This window comes from Danio rerio, chromosome 7, assembly GCF_052040795.2.
Source record: "Danio rerio strain M-AB ecotype USA chromosome 7, GRCz13ab, whole genome shotgun sequence".
Lineage (NCBI taxonomy): Eukaryota > Metazoa > Chordata > Actinopteri > Cypriniformes > Danionidae > Danio > Danio rerio.
In genome coordinates this window covers 3,725,001-3,749,808 of record NC_141027.1, presented here as the reverse complement: position 1 = coordinate 3,749,808, position 24,808 = coordinate 3,725,001, and the positions used below count along the sequence as shown (strand labels likewise).

The 24,808-nt window shown below is 37.5% G+C and overlaps 1 protein-coding gene and 1 long non-coding RNA gene across 12 annotated transcripts in view; both read left to right on the top strand.

Annotated features, from left to right (window-relative positions):
• Positions 1 to 24,808, top strand: part of LOC147842925 (uncharacterized) — a 959,952-nt gene that overhangs the window by 467,608 nt on the left and 467,536 nt on the right. The window lies entirely within an intron of this gene.
• The window catches only part of ndrg2 (NDRG family member 2), a 136,153-nt gene that overhangs the window by 17,937 nt on the left and 93,408 nt on the right, over positions 1 to 24,808 (top strand). For 5 of the 11 annotated variants that reach the window (XR_015494716.1, XR_015494715.1, XR_015494714.1 and 2 more), the window contains exons 1-2: positions 5,954 to 6,016; positions 6,158 to 6,201. The exons of 1 other annotated variant lie outside the window; for it this stretch is intronic. The gene's annotated coding sequence lies outside the window, so the exon portion shown is untranslated. 11 annotated transcript variants of the gene reach the window in all.

The window sequence follows — 24,808 nt, the reverse complement described above, 5'->3', positions numbered from 1 at the left end:
GCCATCTGGTATTACTGTGTGGAGTTTGCATGTTCTCCCCGTGTCCGCGTGGGTTTCCCCCAGGTCCCCCATTTTCCACCCACCATCCAAATGTGCTCTATATTATAGATAAAACAAGCCTAAACCCTTTTTATAATGTCTTACTCTCAGGAAGTTCACCTTGGCCTCAGCAGCGGAGGAGTTTGAGATAGACCTGAGCTCAATCTCCACTCGCCCTGCAAAAGGAGGGGGGAGCCCTGGGCTCGAGGATCCCTTGAGCTCAGGGCTCTCTCCCGGGACAGCATGCCAAACAAGCTATGTATAAATCATGAGCTAAGTGTGAACTCTTGAAACAATGCTAATTTTCTCTTAAATGAGCAAGAAGAAGTCGGATGCTTTCATTATAGATCTGTGCATTCTTACATTAACTCCTCTGTTATCAAACAAAACACAATGAGAGATTCACTAGCTGCTCTTCACTAAATAACTATAGTAACTTTAATCAATATGCAAATACAATTAAAAGTGAAGTATAGATTTTATTGCTTTATTTATTTTCTGTGTAGGCCATTGATTTTAATAGGCTAAACCTTTTATTTTATTGTCAATATTTTCTAATGTTTGCCATGTATTCTATCATTTGAAGATATTTGTTGTCCAATATTTTTTGCATCCCAATGTTGACAGATTGCTAATCAATAAATAGCTATAGTGCTATCTGTTAGTTTTAACGTCAGCTAATGTTATGGAAGGGCATAGATGTTATTGAAAATAGTAATAGTAATGTAAATACCCTCATCATTCCTTCCTCAAGCAAATGTGTAAATATTAGATCTATTCAGCGATAACGTTAATTGCATTGACATATTTATCTGACGTTTTCCCAGCTTATAGTAGTCGATCAAAAAGCGATTTAGTTTCTTATGACTGTACACTAGCAGTGGAGTTTACTGCGATGTGACGGCCGCCACCTGAAATCTTGCCTAGGGTGCCACATTGGCTAGGGCCGGGCCTGGTCCATGTATGTGGACACTCAAGCCCTAGGAGGCTACACACTTTTATACACATATGCACTTATTTAACAACACACTTTACATGCCAATTTGCACATAACAGCTGTACATATAATGTTGTATATAGTACCTGTACATCCACTTGTCAGTGTGTATATTTGCAGTCATTACTTCTATTTTTTATTATCTGTTTGTTGTCCTGTCTCTGCTGCTCTGTAGAAGCTCTGCCACCAAAACAAACTCCATGTATGTGTGAACATACCTGGCACCCCGGAGCACCCGGAGGAAACCCACATGGGGAGAACAAGCAAACTCCACACAGAAACACTACAGACCCCGCCGGGACTCGAACCAGTGACCTTCTTGCTGTGAGGCGACAGCGCTACTGTGCAACCAGTATTATTGTTATTATTATATATTTTTTTATTTATTACTTCAGTAATACTGTGATTAAACATGGTAAACACATTGTGATTAAGTTAAATGGCCACCTGGCCATCGAGAAGAAGGAGGCAGAGAACCGACACACTTTTAAAGAATTGTGAATGAAAAAATAAAACAAACATCGATAAAATAAAACATCAAACTGAAAGCAAAAGTAAAACAATATGTCCGGGCCCGGTCCTTGCTCTCTCAGCACTTGCTCTCCTCGTTTTAGCCTAGAGGGCTCCTCCGTGAGACTCGAGGCAAGTGATGTGTCCAGGTGTCCCTGATTATCTCACTTATCTCGCCTTGCACGCCTTCACGTCTCTCGGCCTTGTATCACTAGCCACGTATCTCCATCACCCCTTCAGGTTGCGGGCACCTTGCTTTGGCGCCTGCTCCCGGGGGCGATGGTCCTGGTCTTAGGGGTCCAAGCTTCAGGACCAGCGAAACCTAAGAATAATATAAGGCTGCGAGAAAGGAGCCTGATAGTTGAGGAAAGACTGAAGAGCGACAGAGAGAGTGGAGAGAAGGAAAAATAAATAAAATTGGGGTTCGGTTCTCTAGACATGCTGCCACTCGCTCCTCAACCAGCTGAGAGATCCAACGATGTGCTGGGAGCCCTGTGGAGGAATCTATCCACACCTTCCCGTGTCCGGCGGCAGTTCGCATGTGATATGATTGATCACGTCTGGTCTCTCATCCGTAATCATTAGAAAGCCAATCTGATTAATCCAAACTCACTATAAGTACCCCGTCTTACTCTCTTAGCTTCATTTTTTGAAGAATCACCTCACCCACCCCATCTCCTCCTTTACCAGTGGAAGTTCTCGAGAACTATCTGATCCTGTACCTTCTTAGGCTGCTTTCACACATGTGAATCGATTCAGTTGTTCCGAAACAGAGATTACAATTGTTACATTGTTGCTCTTTGCTCTTGGAGCAGTTCGCTTTCACACTGCAAAGTTTCTAATCGGACCAAAAGAGCTAAAAACAAGTCACGTGTGAGTAAACTCTCCTTACATTGGTCAGCGCCGCCACATTGGTACAGTGCTCCCAGGACAAATGTCATTCAACCGCACTAGTCAAGACAGTGTTACTACGTGAAGATGCGGGACTTTAGCGCTGTCTACGGGTGTAGTAACGAGCAAACAAAGAAAACAAAGCACAAAGGCAGAACATTTAATATGTAAGATTAAGTTTTTTTTTGTTTTTGTATGTTCTGAACTTTTGTGCTAATCAGGTAACGTTATTGATGATAACAGTCACTTACTGCATTCACCATACGGCAAAGCAGCTCCAACTCGCACTAAACACTCGGCTTATGCTAGTTTTGTTGAATAAAATCAGCAAACAATGCAAAAGAAATATGACAACGAGATGCTGCGCTGCCAGAAACTTTTTTTATTGTCGGCTAACGTTAGTGAAAGAGTCGTTCGGGGGATTCATTCACAAACGAATCGCTCCCTCCGTCAGTATGAGCAGTGAAAGCAGGAGAGGAGCTGTGTTTCAGGACATGTTTAGATCAAATTTAACAGGGAGGGTGAATCGTACATTTCTGCACACACAAACACAAGCTTTTTGTCAGGAATGCCCGTGCGGTCACTGATCCATCAATGTAGAAAAGTGATGTAAAATTATAATTTTCATAATAAAAAAAATATATATATACTAACATCCAGGAAAACTCCCGATCATAGATATATGTGTATATCTCTGGCTTTGGATGGCCACAGTCCTCCACTGTACCTTGGTCCCGCATTCATTTCAAAGGAGCGCTACCCTGTAGCAAGATGGCGGCGCTATTGACGCATTCCCTCCAATAGACAACAGTAGGCCAGGCGACATCTAGTGCATATATCTATGTGTCAAACTCAGTTCCAAAAGGGCCGCAGCTCTGCACAGTTTAGTTCTAACCCTAATTAAACACACCTGATCAAACTAATTGAGTCCTTCAGGCTTGTTTGAAACCTACAGGTAAGTGTGTTGGAGCAGGGTTGGAACTAAACTGTGCAGGGCTTCGGCCCTTTTGGAACCGAGTTTGACACCCCTGCCTTAAGGGAAACATATTGGAAACGTTTATCTCATACACCTTAAGTGTTATAAGATGCACTGATAGTTGCTGTATTTTGTGGTCAATACTATGATAATAGTTACTGTAAACATGATTAATTAAAATTAAATAGTGTCTTTACAAATGTTTTACTTTTTTGTCTTGATGATGGATGTGTGTTTACTCCATCAGTAGCTTTATATGACTGTCTGAGGCCTAAAAAATGTTGACTATTGTATGTGATTCAGCCAGAAAATAATGTTTCAACCCCTTGAAAACCTCTAAGGGAAACGTATGGCAAATGTTTTTCACATACACCTAACGTATGTTACAAGATGCACTGATTGTTGATCTCTCTTGCTCTCAACACTTTAATTAATGTGATAAACATGGTATCTTATAAATGACCAAATAAACAGTAACCATTACTATAGGCCTGGATAATAAGATATATAAACATTGTTTTCAATGGTTTATTAGTCATTTACTAACTCATTCTCAATTATCTTAAATATCTCCAACTGCTCTTAAATACAAATGGTTCATAAATAATGTGATACTTAATTTAGTCATGAAAAATCAATTACTCACAAATTATGAAAGTACAACTATTAGGCACATTATAAATGTGCTCATAAGTCAAGAATAGAGCATTTGTAGCTTTAGATATAAACTGCTTACTAACATCTGTTAATGTAGAGTTAATGCTTAACAGTTATTGAATTCACTATATGCTAATAAATGATTCATCGTGTGTAGGTTTTACAAAGTGTTACCGAATAGTCTTTCATTTTATTGCCATTTCAATTTTAGTTTTACTGGCAATATCTCCCATGTAAACACAATTAAATAAAGTGATGATTTTATGCTGTTGTTTACATTTTTAAAATGTATTTTTGTTACATAATTATTGTGGCAACCACGGCTGCCAGATTAGTAATTATTCTATATGTTCAACAGTTTTAATTTGTAAAGAGGTTTACATTTTTATTGTAATTTTTACAAAATTATTGTGGAAACCACAGCTGCCAAAATATTTTTGTAAAAACAACAAGATTTCTTTGTTAAAATACTAAAAATGTAATGATTTCTTACACAAACTTTCTGTAAATTTTACATAATATTAATTTGTTTTTACATAATTATTCTGTACATAAACAGTTTTAAATTGTAAACCGGTTTACAATTTTATTGTATTTTTTACTAAATTATTCTGGCAACCACAGCTGCCAATTTTATTTAAAAAAAAATGATTGACTATTGTATGTTGACTATTGTATGTGATTCAGCCAGAAAATAATGTTTCAACCCCTTGGAAACCTCTAAGGGAAACATATGGCAAATGTTTTTCACATACACCTAAAGTATGTTACAAGATGCACTGATCGTTGATCTCTCTTGCTCTCAATACTTTAATTAATGTGATAAACATGGTATCTTATAAATGACCAAATAAATAGTGTCTTTGCAAATCGAACAGTAGCTTTATGACTATGGGGGTAAAGAAACCTAAAAAAATGCGACTGCTGTGTTAGATACAGGCAGAAAATAACATTGCATTCCCCTTAAGGGAAACACATTGAAAATGTGGAAAACACCTAAAGTGTTATAAGATGCACTAGTTACTGTATTTTGTGGTCATTACTATAAGTAAACATGGTAAATACAAATTAAATAGTGTCTTTACAAATGTGGTGTATACATCAGTAGCGTTATATGACTGTCTGGGGCCTAAAACATGACTATTGTATGTGATTCAGCCAGAAAATAATGTTTCAACCCCTCTGTAAACAAACCCCTTAAGGAAAACATATGGAGAACGCTTTCCACATACTTTGGACCTGTAGTATTGATAAACTACACTGATAAATATCTCACAGAGTAAATGCTCAAATAAAGGGTGTCTTTACAAATCTTTTATGTATTTTTGTCCTAATGCTGGATGTGTGTATACTCCATCAGTATGACTGTCTGAGGCGAGCCAGCTTTCGTGGTGATGATTGTGGAACACGAAACGTCGACCTTTTCGCTAGTTTCTTAGAAAACACTCCCTGCTTTAAACATCACGTGCATTTCTGCAAGAAATTAGAGAATGGCGTGTATTTATATCTCCAGGAGGGGCTGGAATCGCACGCAGCTCTTGCTTCAGACCGAGCGCAGCTGAAACCAGAACCGAGGAATGCCAGCGCGTTTTGTTCCACCAGGCGATTCAACAACGGGCGCGACCACTGCACGAAAACAGGGGGAGTTTTTTTTCTAGAGCGCGCTTTTGTCGACATTACGCCTTTGCTTATTGACGTTTTGCAGATTTTTGTAGCATGAATGATGTTTCATAACACGTACGCCATATAAAAGCGCTTAAATAAGGCAGAAGTGCTGACTAGAGCTCGACGCCTTACTCCGCGCTCCCCCATCCATAACTGTAGTCGACTTATTTGATTGACGGCTCCATATTTTCTGTGCGATTTTTTTTGTCAGTGGCTCCAGAAAGGACAAAACGGGGTAATACACACACAGAGAGAGAGAAAGAGAGAGAGAGGAAAACAGGGTGAGAAAATAACAAACGCAGCTGGAAAGAAAGTGCGAGATCAAGAGCGCTGGGAGCGACCCAGGGTCAAGACTGATAGAAAAATACATTTATATTTCAGAGACAAAGGAGTGTCGACTTTTACCTGTTTCTATATTTTAGGGAACTTGGGGACACGCCGACATCACAGTTATTTTACATAAGCGGTAAGTGCAACTTCCTCAGCAATGCATTCTTCATGTATTCTGTATGTATGTGCACGCGCTTTATGTCTTAAATGCATGCAACAATGTGTTGCATACAGCAACCGGTCACGATGTGTATTGTGCATGATGCAAAACGTAAATATTAGGGATTATAGTGACGAAAATATGGTTTAAATAAACTACTCGAGCCGTGACCTAAATCTTTTTTTTCCAGCTGCAAACTTACAAACATTATGGCAGCATTAAAATAGCATGATTGGGCTGCAGGGAATGCAGAACCAACAAGACTTGTATATTTATGGGGGTGGATTTGGTGACTTGTGAGATTTCAGTTGACCAGATGATTTTCTTTGTTCGCGGATTGTGTGGATCTCTTGCAGGAGGGATGCATAAGTGTGTTTTTGTGTGTACGTGAACTTGGGATTGAAGCGGAAAGCGGGGCTCGCGCAGCGGGCTGCAGCTCCAGCCGTGGGCTTTTCTGCGCGGCTGCAGAGCCGCGTCCGTTTACACGCCGCGGCTGTGGAGAATGTGTGTCAATGTCAAAGGGAGGTGTGTCGCGAGCCCAGACAAACCCGCAAAGGCCTTTTCCAGCCACGACTGCACTGAAAAACAGCCACAGACTGTGTGTGTGTAAGTGAGTGTGTGTGTGTGTGTGTGCTGGAAAAGCGGCTGTGCTGACTGAGATACACTGCGATATCTGGCTGTCGAGCCGCGGGCGCTTTATCTGGGCTCCTCAGTGACTCACACTGCATTTAAAGAGACAGTTCATCAAACATTCATCTGCATCTTTAGTCACTTCATTTATTTAGACACAAAATGAATTATCAATATTATTAATGATTAATTTAATTATAATTTTTATTATTATTATTAATTAATGTTCATTTAATAATAATAATGATGATAATAATAATAATAATAATAACTATTATTATTATTATTATTATTATTATTATTAATTATTGCCAATTTAATTATACTTTTATTATTATTATTATTATTATTATTGTTATTATTAATTATTATTAGTTATTGTCAATTTAATTATACTTTATTATTATTAATTATTATTAATTATTGTTAATTTAATTATAATAATTATTAATTTAGTTAATTTAATAATAATAATAATTATTATTATTAATTATTGTCAATTTAATTATACTTATTCTTCTTATTATTACTTATTAATCCTTTTAATTTAATTATTATTTTTAAAGGGGTGGTCCAGAATGTTATTTTTAAGGCTTGGTTGTGTTAATAAGATGCAAAGCAATGTGTGCTCATGTTTAACTTGAAGGAAATCGTGTTATTTTTTCATAAATCTCACTTTGATTATACACAGCTACTCAGCTAACATGAAAACGACTGTCATATTTCCTAGTTTCTCTAAAAGGCCCACCCTCAAGTGACTCTGATTGGTCATCATCATAATATGCTGTGATACGCCGATCGGCTTCACGTCACGCCCTGACAAGCACGCGCGTTTTGTGTAAACAGTCAGTCAGTCAGTCAACACGTGTCTGTAACGAGTGAAAATGGGATGCGGCTCCTTTAACTGTTTCTGTGCCTTTTAGTGTGTTTATGCGTGTATACGATGAAGTATCTGTAACACGAGAAGCGCATGTGCGCGGGAGAGATTTTTATTGTTCTTTTTCTCTCATGCTCGGATTAAGTTATTTTCTGTGGTGACAGAATAAAGCACAAGATGTGAGATGAGACCTTTGTGAGCCTGGATTGATTTGTTTTTGATGTTACACTCCAGTTGGGAAATCATTGCTGTATTTTTTTTAAATCAACGCGTTACAGGACGTCTTTCATGCATATGCGGAATATGCCTGTGTAAGTAACATGAATCGTTCACATATCTTTTGCGACTTTATTGTCCGAGTTGTAAAACGCATAGCAAAGCTGCCTATAGAGAGAAACTCTGCCGTCTCACACAGAGAGACGCAGGTGCTGGCCAAGAGTGCGTGTATGTGTATGTGTGTGTGTGCGTTTACAGCCGTTTGATAAATATAGATTTGTAACGTTAGCTAATTCGTTAGCGGTTACCATAAATTGTTTACATCTTTGCTACAACACACCGTTAAAGTTAGACACTGTACATGTCATGATCAATTTTAACAAATAAAAACACTTACAGGTCATGACTCAGAGTTCACAGCGTCTCCTTGCTCCATCTTTGAGGAGATTTTAACTGAATCCAGCACTGAACTGGGAGAGATTCTGGAAGCTGTGTTTTGTCAAATCATGCTTGCTATGTATTTTATAGTTCTCTGGAACATAATTAATATTGAACTGTAAGCACTTCTGTGTTTGGGTCGTGTCATTTGGAAGCCCAACAACAGAAACAGAACAGCTCTGTGGAAACAGCAGGATGGCATTTCTCTCTCTGCAGTAACGTTACAGCGCCTCTGGCCACGGCCTTTACCTGCGCAGTGTGGGATGCGCAATAACGAACTTTTGTGATCTCACAGGGGGCGGAAGTATTTTTTGTAGTCCCCAAAATTCGTTAATTGTAGGCGTTGCTAAGCTAACTCTGTACAAATCAAGGTCTCCCTTTGCATTAAACTTTGAATATTTTACATTCAGAGATGCTGTTTATGTTCACACAGCTACATTACACATCAACTGAAGTTTAAAATATAATATCGTAGTGGACCACCCCTTTAATTGAAATAAAAAGTAAAAATAATATAGTAATATTTAATAATAAATACAATTAGCGATATTAGTTTATTTTTAAATACTATTAGTAATACTATATGTTTACTATAGTGATGTGTAATATACTGAATGTATTAGTATACGGTATTTGCAACTCTTTCTTAATGTTACATCGCAGTGTTAGAGTGCTATATATTTCACTTATGTTGGCACAACATGAGATTTTTATTAAACAACATTTTTATTTATTAAAGTTTTAATCAAATGCTAAAATAGTGTAGTAAATAACAGTACATACTATAGTGTTTTTGAACCACACTGTAATGATTGTATTAAATACTGTATTGTAGTATTTACAGCTCTTCATTAATGAATGCTACATCAAACTGTTGTATTACTGTATAGGTGCTGTGTTTATTTTTTATGTATTTTCACTTAAACTAAGATTTTTATACAAAGCTTTTGTTTAAAAAAAAGATTCACTTAAATGAAAACAATACTACAGTAATCATAGTAAATATGTTCTGATACAGACCATAGCGAGGTGTTTTATATAATGTGTATAATACTGTATTTATAATAAAGTACAACTCTTTGTTAACAAATGCTCCAAGATATTGTAGTATTAGCTGTAAATACTGTAGTATATCTTAGCTTTTACTACTGTTAGCTGTGGTTTATTGTGGCTACATTATAGCCTGTGGTTGTAGAAAGCTTGCAGTGCTGTATTGGGTTGTTTACATTACTATAGTTGTTGTGTTATACTACTACAGCAGATTAATTGAAGTATTTTACCACAGTATGGTTCAAAACACTGTAGTATTTGCTATAAGCTACTATAGTATATTATCATGTGTGGGATGATGAAAGTAATCCATATGATCATAATCTTCCAAGTCTTGCACCAAATTTAACTCATAAATACAACTAGATTATTAAAGTTTAAGGACAAACTTTGAGCCTGGCTTGTGAAAGCCTGTTGGTAATATTGTATTTAGTTTAAACAGTTTTTTAAAAGTATAGATAGATAGATAGATAGATAGATAGATAGATAGATAGATAGATAGATAGATAGATAGATAGATAGATAGATGGATGGATGGATGGATGGATGGATAGATAGATAGATGATGTGCTAGCATGAGTCAAATAAGCCAACCCCCGCTTCTCTGCGATGTTCTGATGCTGAGATATAGCTGCTGTTATATAGTTGCTAGGTTAGTCTGTTTTGTTGCTATGGAGTTGATTGACAGCTTAGACTGATGATGTATCAAAGCCTCTTCCCAGTATGAACAGTTAAAACAACCCCCATGTCTCTATCACACTGCAGCATGACGATATCAATCTGAACCTCTATAATGGCAGTCTATGGGACCGTTGCTAGGGTCCAGTATCTGGTTGTTAGGGTGTGGCTAGAAAGTTAAAAGCTCATCAGTTATTGGTAGTTTGGTAGTCTGAGTTAAATGAGCCCAGTTAGAAGTCTGTGCGACAGTCTGATGTAGAGTTATGAGCTCACAAAGTTTGACCCAATGTAAAGTCAGTGAGAGTCTTTTGCAGTGGAAGTCTATGGGACAGTTTCTAGGGTCCCAAAAGTGGTTGCTAGGGTGTGGCCAGAAAGTTAAAAGCTCATCAGTTATTGAAAATTAGGTAGTCTGAGTTAAATGAGCCCAGTTAGAAGTTTGTGTGACAGTCTGCTGCAGAGTTATGAGGTCACAAAGTTTGATCCAATGTTAAGTTAATGAGATTTTTCCGACAGTCCCGGGACGTTTTTCGGAAAACCGAAAGTCGGATCAGTCGGAAAAGATATAGCAACCCGAGTCAGACCAGTTTGGAGGTCTGGTGTGACTTTGGTGGTCATAGCTTGAAAGCTCTAGAAGGAGATAGAGTTAAATTTTTTGTCTCCCAAGAAAAATAGGATAACAGTAGTCTGGCTTGCTACACAAGCCAGCCTAAATATATTTTAGCCGTTCCTGCACAGGATTTTTTAAGTTTTAATAATTAAATCTGATTTATGTGTCTGATTTTGTGACACCTGATCCTGCAGATTTCAGCATTACATCACTCTCTCTGCTCTGATCATTCTTCACATTAAAACAATCTTTTTTATTTCAGTCCATGTCATCAATCCCTGTTGTTTTTCACCCCCTCTCTCTTCAAGTACACTTCATATAGAGTGCAAAACTCCATCTGAATTGCTTTGAAACGAATATTTACTTCTAATTAGTTCTTTATTTATCAGGGGTCTCCCCAGCGGAATGAACCGCCAACTATTCCAGCATGTTTTATGCAGTGGATGCCCTTCCAGCTGCAACCCAGTACTGGGAAACACTCATACACTACAGCCAATTTAGTTCAGCAATTCCCCTATGGCGCATGTGTTTGGACTTGTGGGGGAAACCGGAGCACCCGGAGGAAACCCACGCCAACACGGGGAGAACTACACACAGAAATGTCAACTGGCCCAGCCGAGGCTCGAACCAGTGATCTTCTTGCTGTACAAGTGCAAGTATATAAAAGTAGAAAATGTGCACACTTTTGAGTGTGCAACCAGGTAGTAGAAGCTTTGGGACATGCTACAGCTTTATTAATGGACTGTTCTGTTGCTTAGTTACAGTGTCCTGTCAATCATCCACATTTCTCCCATATTTAATTTGCAACAAACAAAATTGGCCATAGTGTGTGTGTGTGTGTGTGAAGGAGTGAATGAGCCTGAGCACGCTTATGTCATCGATGATGCGCTGTTCAGTTTAACAGAAGAGAAGCTCCCTCGTGTTGAGAACCGGGTACTGTACTGTGGTGTTAGTGTCTACTATGAAGCGTGTTTCGGGGTGCCGCTGCGATCGGATCCTATACCAATGTTGGCGACCCGGGGGTTTCACAGACTGTACCCAGGGCCGGCGCTTCCATAGAGGCGACCTAGGCGGCAGAATAGAGAGGGCGGCGTCCCCGAAACTATCCTCGCCACCCACACCCTCATCCGCTTATAGGGTGGCAGAATAGAGAGAGCGGCGTCCCCGAAACTATCCTCGCCAGCCATGCCTCAGTTATATCCACGTCTAGCGCGGCAGAATAGAGAGGGTGGCGTCCCCTAAACTACCCTCGCCACCCGCGCCTCAGTTATATCCGCGTCTAGGGCGGCAGAATAGACCCCCCCGGTTTCATTTTAGGTTTGAGGGCGGTGTGACCGTCCTTTGCCTGGAGCGGCAGTTCAGCTTGCACCGGCCCTGACTGTACCACAATGCTGTTGACCGGGGGGGCAGGGGTTGAAATTACGGGAGTTTTCTATGATAAATAACAAAAGTTGGCGGTTCAATCCGCTGTGGCGACCCCGGATTAATAAAGGGTATAAGCTGACAAGAAAATGAATGAATATATATTTATTTATATATATATATGTATATATATATATATATATATATATATATATATATATATATATATATATATACAGCACACCTATATATATATATATATATATATATATATATATATATATATATATATATATATATATATATATATATATGTATGTATGTGTGTGTATTTATTTATTTATTTATAATTTTTTGTTGTAAATTAATTTAAAAAACTAATAATTTAAAAAGTAAAGCATAGAAAAGACATTTTATGTGATAAATATAATCTAAATAAATAAAAATAAATAAATAAAAGTAGAAAAGCTGCATTTTAGGACTGTTGGGACCCAAAATGTCATAAAACACCATTAAAATGTGCTGATTTTTAAAAATGATTTATTAATATATATATATATTTTTTTTTTTTTTGCAAACTTTAAGATGTCTGTGATAGCCGAGGTTTTATTGTTTTGTTTTGTTTCAACAAAGAAAAAAAACACAGTATTAAGACATGTCTGTGAGATTATGCTTTGTTTTGTAGGGAAAATAACATTTATAATTAATCACATTGAGTCGCGTCGATTCATTTAGCAGCTCTGGTGGATTCTAGTTTACTTCATATCGACTAAACTGTAAATAAAAATTAAATAAAAGTAGAAATGGTGCATTTTAGGACTGTTGGGCCCCATGGCTGGAGTGGCTTAGAACCTCCAAATCACTAAATCTGCCCCTGATCGGATGGAAACATATCTATTTTCATCCATAGTAAGAAGATAAAGTTGTATTATAATAGGTCAAAGGTTGCTTTGAATATTCCATATATTTACCTTTGTGTTCACCTGAAGAAAGAAACAGGTTTGGATCAAGCGGAGGATGAGTAAAAGATTCATTAAAGTAGCGCTGTCCCTTTAAATGGAGCCAGTTGTTTAAAGTGTCTTCAAACATTAGAGCTGCTCAGACTGATGCAGGAGCGGCAGCTGGTCTCAGGACTCAGGCCTGGCATTTCTGAGTTGTTTGGGGTCTATTCGTGGGTTTGTCTTGTAAGGTCAGGGGAATGTGGATTCCTCCAGCAGTTCTGGGATCAGTGGACTGTCAGTGAGTTTGTCTTGTAAGGTCAGGGGAATGTGGACTCCTCCAGCAGTTCTGGGATCAGTGGACTGTCAGTGAGTTTGTCTTTTAAGGTCAGGGGAATGTGGACTCCTCCAGCAGTTGTTGGATCAGTGGATTGTCAGTGAGTTTGTCTTGTGAGGTCAGGGGAATGTTGACTCCTTCAGAAGTTCTGGGATCAGTGGACTGTCAGTGAGTTTGTGAATTTGTCTTGTAAGGTCAGGGGAATGTGGACTCCTCCAGCAGTTCTGGGATCAGTGTCAGTGGCTTGTCATTCATGTTGTATCTACGGTGCATTGAGTGATTGTACAAACACACAGTTACAGGACCAGCGTGGAGTGAAGGAGGAGTATATTTAGACTGACTCAGTTAAGTAATGAGTGAGGGGAAACTTCCATCTGTTAGGAAACATTCTATCTATCTTTCTATCTATCTATCTATCTATCTATCTATCTATCTATCTATCTATCTATCTATCTATCTATCTATCTATCTATCTATCTATCTATCTATCTATCTATCTATCTATCTATCTATCTATCTATCTGTCTATCTGTCTATCTGTCTGTGTCTGGGATAGATAGACTAACTGAACAGCAGAACGATAGAACAACATAATGATAGATAGAATGATAGAAAGAACAATGTAATGACAGAAAAATGGTACATATTGATGAAATGAGACTATGAAATGATAGAAAGACTACAAAAGAAAGATGGAGTGATAGACAGACCATTGTTCTATTGTTCCATCATTCCATCTATTGTTTCAACATTGTATCATTTTATCTTCCTATAATTCCACCTATTGTTCCATCATTCTATTTTTCCACCATTCCATCTATTGTTCCAGCAATCTGTCTATCGTTTTATTGTTCCATCATTCTATATATTGTTCCATCATTCCATCTATCATTCCATTTATTGTTCCATCATTCAATCTTTCCACCATTCCATCTATTGTTCCATCAATCTATCTATCTTTTATCATTCCATTTATTTTTCTATTATTCCATCTTTTCATCATTCCATCTATTGTTCCATCTTTCCATTGTTCCATCATTCTATCCATCTTTCCATCATTCCATCTATTGTTCCATCATTCTATCTATTGTTCTGTAATTTCATTGATTGTTCCATCATTCTATTTATCATTCTATTGTTCCACCATTCTATCTATCATTCTATTGTTCCATCATTCTATCTATCATTCTATTGTTCCATCATTCTGTCATTCTATCTATTGTTCCATAATTTCATCTATTGTTCCATTATTTTATCTTTACATCATTACATCTATTGTTCCATGTTTTTATCTGTTGTTCCATCATTCTGTTTATCGTTCCGTAATTCCATCTATTGTTCCATCATTCTTTCCATCATATCATCTATTCGTCCATCAATCTCTCCATCTTTCCATCATTACATCTATTGTTTCATCAATCTATCTATAATTCTATTATTCCATCATTACATCATTCTATCTATTGTTCCATCATTCCATCTATTGTTCCATCATTCTATCTTTCCGTTATTCTATCTATTGTTTCATCATTCTATCTATTGTTCCATCATTCCATCTATCTTTCCATCATTCCATCTATCGTTCCATAATTCCATCTGTCGTTCCATAATTCCATCTATCGTTCCATCATTTCATCTATCCTTTCATCATTTGATCCATCGTTCCATAATTCCATCTATCGTTCCATCATTCCATCTATCTTTCCATCATTCCATCTATCGTTCCATGATTTTATTTCTTTTCATCGTTCTATTTTTCCATCATACTATTTTCCATCATTCCATCTATCATTCCATTATTCCATCTGTTGTTCCATCATTCCATCTGTTGTTCCATCATTCCATCTTTCCATCCTTTTATCTATCTTTCCATCATTCCATCTATCTTTCTATCATTCCATCTATCTTTCCATCATTCCATCTATCGTTCCATGATTTTATTTATCTTTCCATCATTCTATCTTTCCATCATACTAGTTTTGCATTATTCCATCTGTTGTTTCATCATTCCATCTATTGTTCCATCATTCTATCTTTCCATCATTCCATCTATTGTTCCATCATTCCATCTTTCCATCCTTCCATCTATTTTTCCATCATTTTATCTATATTTCCTTGATTCCATCTATCATTCCACCATTCTATCTATTGTTCTGTAATTCCATCTATCATTCCATCATTTTATTTACCTTTCCATCATTCTATTGTTCCATCATTCCATAATTCCATCTATCATTCCATCATTTTATTTATCCTACCATCATTTCAACTATTGTTCCATAATTCTATCTTTCCATCATACTATCTTTCCACCATTCCATCTATTGTTCCATAGTTCCATCTATCATTCCACCATTCTATCTATTGTTCTGTAATTCCATCTATCATTCCATCATTTTATTTACCTTTCCATCATTCTATTGTTCCATCATTCCATAATTCCATCTATCATTCCATCATTTTATTTATCCTACCATCATTTCAACTATTGTTCCATAATTCTATCTTTCCATCATACTATCTTTCCACCATTCCATCTATTGTTCCATAATTCCATCTATCGTTCCACCATTCTATCTTTCCATCATTTCATTTATATTTCCATCATTCTATCTTTCCATCATACCATCTATCATTCCATCCTTCTCTCTATCGTTCCATCGTTCTGTAAATCTGAATGTGATGTACATATGAGCGTGAGTGATACCATAGATGTACAGTTAGAGTGTACTGCTGTCTCAGGTAAGAGTGTCAGCATCAGCAGGTCTGGGATCAGTGTGTGTGTATATGTGCATCAGGTAAATGAGCAGTCAGTGCGGTGACGCTGCAGACTCTTGTGTTTAGTAGATCTGCTGCTCATATAAAGCTTCCTCTGTTCCCACGCTGTTCTCCAAGCGCTCGACTCCCGCTATTTCTGCTCCCTGTGGGTTTCTCTCTCTCATTCACTCCCTCACCTCCCTCTGCCCTCTTCAGCTCCAGCACATCTCAGAAATCACCATCAATATTGATTTGGAGCTGGATTTAAAACTAGACTTGTAAAACCTGATTCTCTAATGTAGTGGGAGAAAAGTGTATTGCGGGTTGGGAATAGAGCTGAACATCATAGAGTTGTGTTCGTTTTTCTGTCCTGGGATTTGTTTGTATTTTTTGACACTATGATTTTAGGATATTTTGATGGCTTTTCTGATTAATATATGAAGAGTTCAGATGCAAAATTGTCTGAAATTTTCTGTTAAAATTAGCCTTTTTCTTCAGGTTCCTGAGTGTAGGTTGAGTAGGTTAATATTTATAACAAAAAGGTATTCATTCATTTCCTATAAAGTGAAATACCTGAAAATAAATAGGAGTCTGAGGAAAAAAAAAAAGCTCATTATAGAATATACACACACACATAAGCACACACACACATACATTAGTGCTGTCAAATGATTCATCGTGATTAAGTTACTTTTACATAATGTGTGTGTATATGCCATAGACTGTACGAGATATGGACTTAGTATCCATGACATCTGACACCTAGGGGTGTCACGATTTCGATTTTTAATCAAAATCGATCGAAATTTATGCTCAATATCGATTATCGAATCAAAAAGTAGAATGGTCGATGCTGCCACGCCCCCATGTCACGTCAGCTTGGCTTGCCAAGCAGGAAAAAAACAGGCTTGTTGAAGTGCTTGTTAAACTGCAGAAGCAGGAGATCCGTCGACAGAACTTAAACCCTCTCCTCTTTCAATGAAGTCGCCGGTGTTTAAGCATTTTGGATTTCCAGTGAGTTATGTTGACAACGTTCGTGTTGTCGACAAAAAAAAAACACAGTTTTGCAAGCTCTGCTATGTACGTATTACGTACGGTTCGTCCGATAGACAACATCGGCATCGCGATCCTCCACCCGCCCCCGTTGCAAATCAGCTCGCGAAAAGTACACACTCAGGCCCTGTTTACACTGTCTTTGTTTTTTAAATGGCATTTTAGAACGACAACGATTTGACATCCACAGTGGAGTGTAGCATTTCTGAGCAGCCCTCCTTCCTCACTACCTCTGAAAATGCACATCACGTGACCACACAGACACAGACGCACATACAGCCATGCGCTCGAGAAAGCAGGTCCAGGCAGTCAGAGGACTGCTTCAATCTTTCACTCACTTGTACTTAACGTTAGTCATTTTAGCGAACACCTCAGATACTGTTGGCTGGTTCCTGTTGGCTGTGCGTCTTTTTACCGACGCCATTATAACGACACAGATCACTGCCTATTCACGAGTCCCGCAGAAAAAAGTGATTGACAGGTGGTAATTATGTGTGTATCTTGCCTTTATTCATTTACTGTATGATTTGTTTATGGGTAAAACAAAGACCATGCAGGTCAGGTAGTTTAAACAGTAGGCTACAAATAATTAATTGGTCATTAATTAATTATTCATAATCAAAAATCGAATCGAATCGTGCCTTTAGAATCAAAAATGTAATCGAATCGAGGATTTGGAGGATCGTGACACCCTTACTGACACCCATAGGTTTCTTAAGAAGCCAAAAGAGGTAAAGTCTAGATCGGATGAGTTCAGAGATGCTCTTCTGCAGATCTCGGTTGTGACGAGTGCTTGAGTTACTGTTGCCTTTCTATCCGCTTGAACCAGTCTGGCCTTTCTCCTCTGACCTCTGGCATCAAGGCATTTGCGCCCACAGAACTGCCCCTCACTGGATATCTTCTCTTTTTCTGACCATTCTCTGTAAACCCTAGAGATGGTTGTGCGTGAAAACCCCAGTAGATCAGCAGTTTCTGAAATCTGGCACCAACAACCATGCTACATTCAAAGTTACTGAAATCCCCTTTCTTCCCCATTCTGATGCTCAGTTTGAACTGCAGCAGATCAGCTTGACCATGTCCACATGCCTAAATGCATTGAGCTGCTGCCACGTGATTGGCTGAATAGAAATTGGTGTTAACAAGCAGTTGGTACCTAATAAAGTGGCCAGTGAGTGTATATATGTATGCATAATTTTAAAAATGTATTTAATTTACAATTTTTAACCAGTCAGGCTCTCTAACAATTCATTTACAAATTTAAATATTATATAAAAGTCAACAATAAATATTTAAAAATGAAAGTTTTAAATATTTTAATAAAAAAAAAAACTAAGATTAATCCTAACAAAACATATGAGTGATTTATAATTAGTCAGCACTTCAAGTTTCTTTGAGTACTATTATAGGATCGTTTTTGTCACAAGTCTGATCTGTTACAGTGATTGTTTTCCTGAAAGCCCCAAGCAAATTCAGAGCTAAAATAAAACGTGAACGCTCCTGCAGCTCCATAACCCAGCCCGAGTTGAGAAATAACCCATTATCATGTAGGCTTGTTGCAACCAGTCATTAATTAATGCAACTGACATCAAAAACCCACAGTGTTGAGCTGCAGGTTTGACTCCGCCCACATGTTGCTTCCGGCTATAGAGCGGTTTGTGTCTGTATTGGTGTATAGTATCATCTTAATGCCACACTTGCTTGAAGATCACGTTGCTGCTTTGTCTTGTTTCTTGTGGACTGTGCGCTGGCTGATGTTACGTTATGAAACACTGCTGCAGGATTCTGGATAAACCGAGAGCCTTTACATAAGAGGAGTTTGAGGCGCTTCAGTGACGTCACATGCTCATAGATTACATGTGCATCATAAGATCTGGAGCGTTTTCTCTTTTTTTTGTGTGTGTGTGAGTGTGTGTGTGTGTGTCGCCTTTTAAATGGCGGCGAGGCTCCAGTGTGAAGGTCAATCCAGGAATGAGTGTGTGCTAGATAGGGAACATCTTGTCTTTCAGATAATGATGCACATCGGTTATGCAAGGACACTTAATCAGTGGGAATATTTGATTCTCTGTAATGAAGCGAGTCATTGTGCTTTACTGAAGGGTCACGAGGAAACATCAATGACACATAATCACTGAGAGAGAATTCATTTGAGGAAATGTAGACTGATGAGGTTCCAGCACACTACTGGAGGAAAACAAACATTGATGAATGGATGGATAGACTCATGAATGCACAGATGAATGGATGGACAGGTGGATGGATAGACTTATGAATGCATAGATGAATGGATGGATGGATGGATGGATGGATAGACTTATGAATGCATAGATGAATGGATGGATGGGTGGATGGATAGCTATGCTTCTGGATGGATGAATAGATGTTTGGATGGATGAATGGGTGGATAGACTTATGAATGCATAGATGAATGGATGGATGGGTGGATGGATAGCTATGCTTCTGGATGGATGAATAGATGTTTGGATGGATGGATGGATGGATGGATGGATGGATGGATGGATAGACTTATGAATGCATAGATGAATGGATGGACGGGTGGATGGATAGCTATGCTTCTGGATGGATGAATAAATGTTTGGATGGATGGATGGATGGATAGACTTATGAATGCATAGATGAATGGATGTGCGGGTGGATGGATAGCTATGCTTCTGGATGGATAAATAGATGTTTGGATGGTTGGATGGATGGATGGATGGATGGATGGATGGATAGACTTATGAATGCATAGATGAATGGATGGATAGCTATGTTTCTGGATGGATGAATAGATGTTTGGATGGTTGGATGGATGGATGGATGGATGGATGGATGGATGGATAGACTTATGAATGCATAGATGAATGGATGGATAGCTATGCTTCTGGATGGATGAATAGATGTTTGGATGGTTGGTTGGATGAATGGATGGATAGATAGACTTATGAATGCATTGATGAACTGTTGAATGGATGGACAGATGGATGGATAAATTCCTATACTTATGGATGGATGAATAGATGGATGGATGGATGGATGGATATACTTATGGAATGACCAGTGGATGGATGCATGGATGGATGGATAGACTTATGAATGCATTGATGAATAGTTGAATGGGTGGACAGATGGATAGCTATACCTATGGATGGATGAATAGATGGTTGGATGGTTGAATGGATGGATGGAGGGATATACTTATGAATGCATGGCTGAATAGATGAATGGATGGACGGATGTATGGATGAGTGAATAACTATACTTATTAATGGATGGGTGCATAGATGATTTGATGGCTGGCTGGATGGATGGATGGGTAGCTATATTTTTGGATGGATGGATGGATGAATAGATAGTTGTATGAAAAGATGGATATGCTTATGGACAAATACTTGGTTGGTTGGTTGGATGGACTTATGAATGCATAGATTAATGGATAGACAGATGGATGTTTGGTAGAGTGGATAGCTATACTTATGAATTAATAAATGAATGAATGTATAGATGATTGGATGGATGGGGTATGCTTATGAATGCATGGCTAAATAGATGGACGGATGGATGGATGGATGGATGGTCGGCTGGATAAGCTTATGGATTGATGCATGTGTAGTCAGATGGATAGATAGATTTATGAATGGATGAATGGACAGATGATAGACTTGCATGGATGAATGCATAGATTGGTTGGATTGATATACTTATGGATAAATAAATGGATTCATGACTGGATGGATGGATGGATATCTGTATGAATGCATAGATGAATAGATGAATGGATGGACAGATGGATGTATAGTGAGTGGATAGTTATACTTATGAATGGATGGATGCATAGATGATTGGATGGATGGGATATGCCAATGAATGCATGGCTGAATAGATGGACAGACAGATAGATATATGGATGGATGGTCGGATGGATACGCTTGTGGATGGATGCATGAATAGTCAGACGGATAGATAGATTTATGAATGGATGGACAGATGATAGACATACTTGTGAATGCATGGATGATGATGGATGGATGGTTGTATGGATATACTTATGAATGCATAGATGAATAGATGGATGGATGAATAGATATACATGGGGATGGATGAATATATGGTTGGATGGATATACTTATGGATGGACCAGTGGATGGATGCATGGATGGTTGGATGGATAGATAGACTTATGAATGCATGGCTGAATAGATGAGTGGGTGTTCAGATGGATGGATGGATGAGTGGATAGCTATACTTATGAATGGATGAATGCATAGATGATTGGCTGGAGGGATGGATATGCTTATGAATGCATGGCTTAATTGATAGACAGATAGATGGATGAATGGATGGATGGATGGACAGATGATAGAAAGACTTGTGAATGCATGGATGGACAGATGGATGCATGGATTGATTGAATGGATGGTCGGATGGCTAGATATACTTATGAATGCATGGATCAATAGATGAATGCATGGATGGACAGATGGATGGATGTATCAATAAATTGATGATCAGATGGTAGATAAACATATGAATGCATGGATTAATAGATGAATGGATGGATGTATAGGCTTAGGGATAAATGGATTGATAAATGGCTGGTCGGATGGCTAGATATACTTATGAATGCATGCATAAATGGATGGATTGGTGGATAGCTATACTTTTGGTTGCATGAATGAATAGATGGGTGGACGGATTGGTGGATGGATGAATAGGCTTATGGATGGATGCACAGATGGTCACATTGATAAATAGACTTGTGAATTCATGGATGGACAGATGGATAGATGAATGGATGAATAGATAAACAGATGATTAGCTATACTAATGGATGGATGAATAGATAAACAGATGATTAGCTATACTAATGAATGGATGAATAGATAAACAGATGATTAGCTATACTAATGGATGGATGAATAGATAAACAGATGATTAGCTATACTAATGGATGGATGAATAGATAAACAGATGATTAGCTATACTAATGGATGGATGAATAGATAAACAGATGATTAGCTATACTAATGGATGGATGAATAGATAAACAGATGATTAGCTATACTAATGGATGGATGAATAGATAAACAGATGATTAGCTATACTAATTGATGGATGAATAGATAAACAGATGATTAGCTATACTAATGGATGGATGAATAGATAAACAGATGATTAGCTATACTAATGGATGGATGAATAGATAAACAGATGATTAGCTATACTAATGGATGGATGAATAGATAAACAGATGATTAGCTATACTAATGGATGGATGAATAGATAAACAGATGATTAGCTATACTAATGGATGGATGAATAGATAAACAGATGATTAGCTATACTAATGGATGGATGAATAGATAAACAGATGATTAGCTATACTAATGGATGGATGAATAGATAAACAGATGATTAGCTATACTAATGGATGGATGAATAGATAAACAGATGATTAGCTATACTAATGGATGGATGAATAGATAAACAGATGATTAGCTATACTAATGGATGGATGAATAGATAAACAGATGATTAGCTATACTAATGAATGGATGAATAGATAAACAGATGATTAGCTATACTAATGGATGAATAGATAAACAGATGATTAGCTATACTAATGGATGGATGAATAGATAAACAGATGATTAGCTATACTAATGGATGGATGAATAGATAAACAGATGATTAGCTATACTAATGAATGGATGAATAGATAAACAGATGATTAGCTATACTAATGGATGAATAGATAAACAGATGATTAGCTATACTAATGGATGGATGAATAGATAAACAGATGATTAGCTATACTAATGAATGGATGAATAGATAAACAGATGATTAGCTATACTAATGGATGAATAGATAAACAGATATACTAATGGATGGATGAATAGATAAACAGATGATTAGCTATACTAATGGATGGATGAATAGATAAACAGATGATTAGCTATACTAATGGATGGATTGATAAATAGACTTGTGAATTCATGGATGGACAGATAGACAGATGAATATGCATGCATGTATAGATGGATGGATTCAGATAAATATATAGACTTATGGATGGATGGATGGATTGATGGTCAGATGAATGTATGGATGAATAGGCTTAAATATTCATGGATGGATGCATGGATGGTCAGATAGATAGAGGCAGACATACAGACTTTTGAATGCATAAATGAATGGATGGATACATTTGTGTGGTTTGTGTGGATTGTAGCATGTGTGGTTGGATGAACAGATAAACGTGTCAATGCATGGATGGATGGTTGGATGAATGCATGGATGTATTCATAGATGGTCGAGTGAATGCATGAATGAATATTTGAATGAATAATAGGATGAATAGATAGACTTGTCAGGGCATTGATGGTGAAATGAATTAGATGAATGGATGGATAAGCAGATGGATAGACTGAACTCGTACTAATTTGTACAAATTAGCCACTAAACTTGCAAAACATAAAATACTTACGTTTCGTTGTGAGATTTGGCTGTTTTTTTCTGTAAAGTTTGCTTCATTTATTAGAATTTACTTCCAATTTGATTCCAGGTTTGTTTATTCTTGTATTAATTTAAATATATGTGGTCCCTCTAAATATCCCACTGCTTGCTCAGTAAAGTTTGAAAAGATGAAGTGTCTCTATGGCCATCACAGACACAGATTAGTGATATCAGCCTCCACATACTGTAATCTAGCAGACATAACATGCGCAAAACAAGCCAAATATAACCTGTTAGTTGACAATTCAGAAACTTATTGATAAACACTAGGCATGGGCCAGTCAAAGATTCTGACGGTATGATAACCTCGGATAAAAAACATCACAATATTGCGATTACTACTCTAAAATATGTTCTTTTGAAATGTCTGGGTTAAAAAACAACAACTTTTCCCCCCTTTGAAGACAATATTTTTAATTTTGTGAAAGATTTGAAATATTTTGGAGCAGTAAACATGTCAGGCTGAATAATTCAAATGAATCACTGACTCAAATGAATCAATGAATCATTTTTCTTGTCAGCTTAGTCCCTTTATTTATCCGGGGTCGCCACAGCGGAATGAATCGCCAACTTATCCAGATGCGGATGCCCTTCCAGCCGCAACCTATCTCTGGGAAACATCCACACACAAACTCATACACTACGGACAATTTAGCCAACCCAATTCGCCTGTACCGCATGTCTTTGGACTGTGGGGGAAACTGGAGCACCTGGAGAAAGGCAGGGAGAACATGCAAACTCCACACAGAAACACCAACTGAGCCGAGGTTCGAACCAGCAACCTTCTTGCTGTGAGGCGAACGTGCTACCCACTGCCTCTCAAATGAATCAAAAACACAGATTTATTTACAATTTAAAACAGCATCTTTGGATATGATTTCTGCTGGACATAACCTCGGATAAAAAACATCACGATATTGCGATTACTACTCTAAAATATGTTCTTTTTAAATGTCTGGGTTAAAAAACAACAACTTTTTTGGGAAAGATTTAAAATATTTTGGAGCAGTAAACATGACAGGCTAAATAATTCAAAGGAATCACGGACTCAAATTAATTAAAAATTGATAAATAAATAAAAATGTATTCACAATTTAAAACAGCATCTTTGGATATGATTTCAC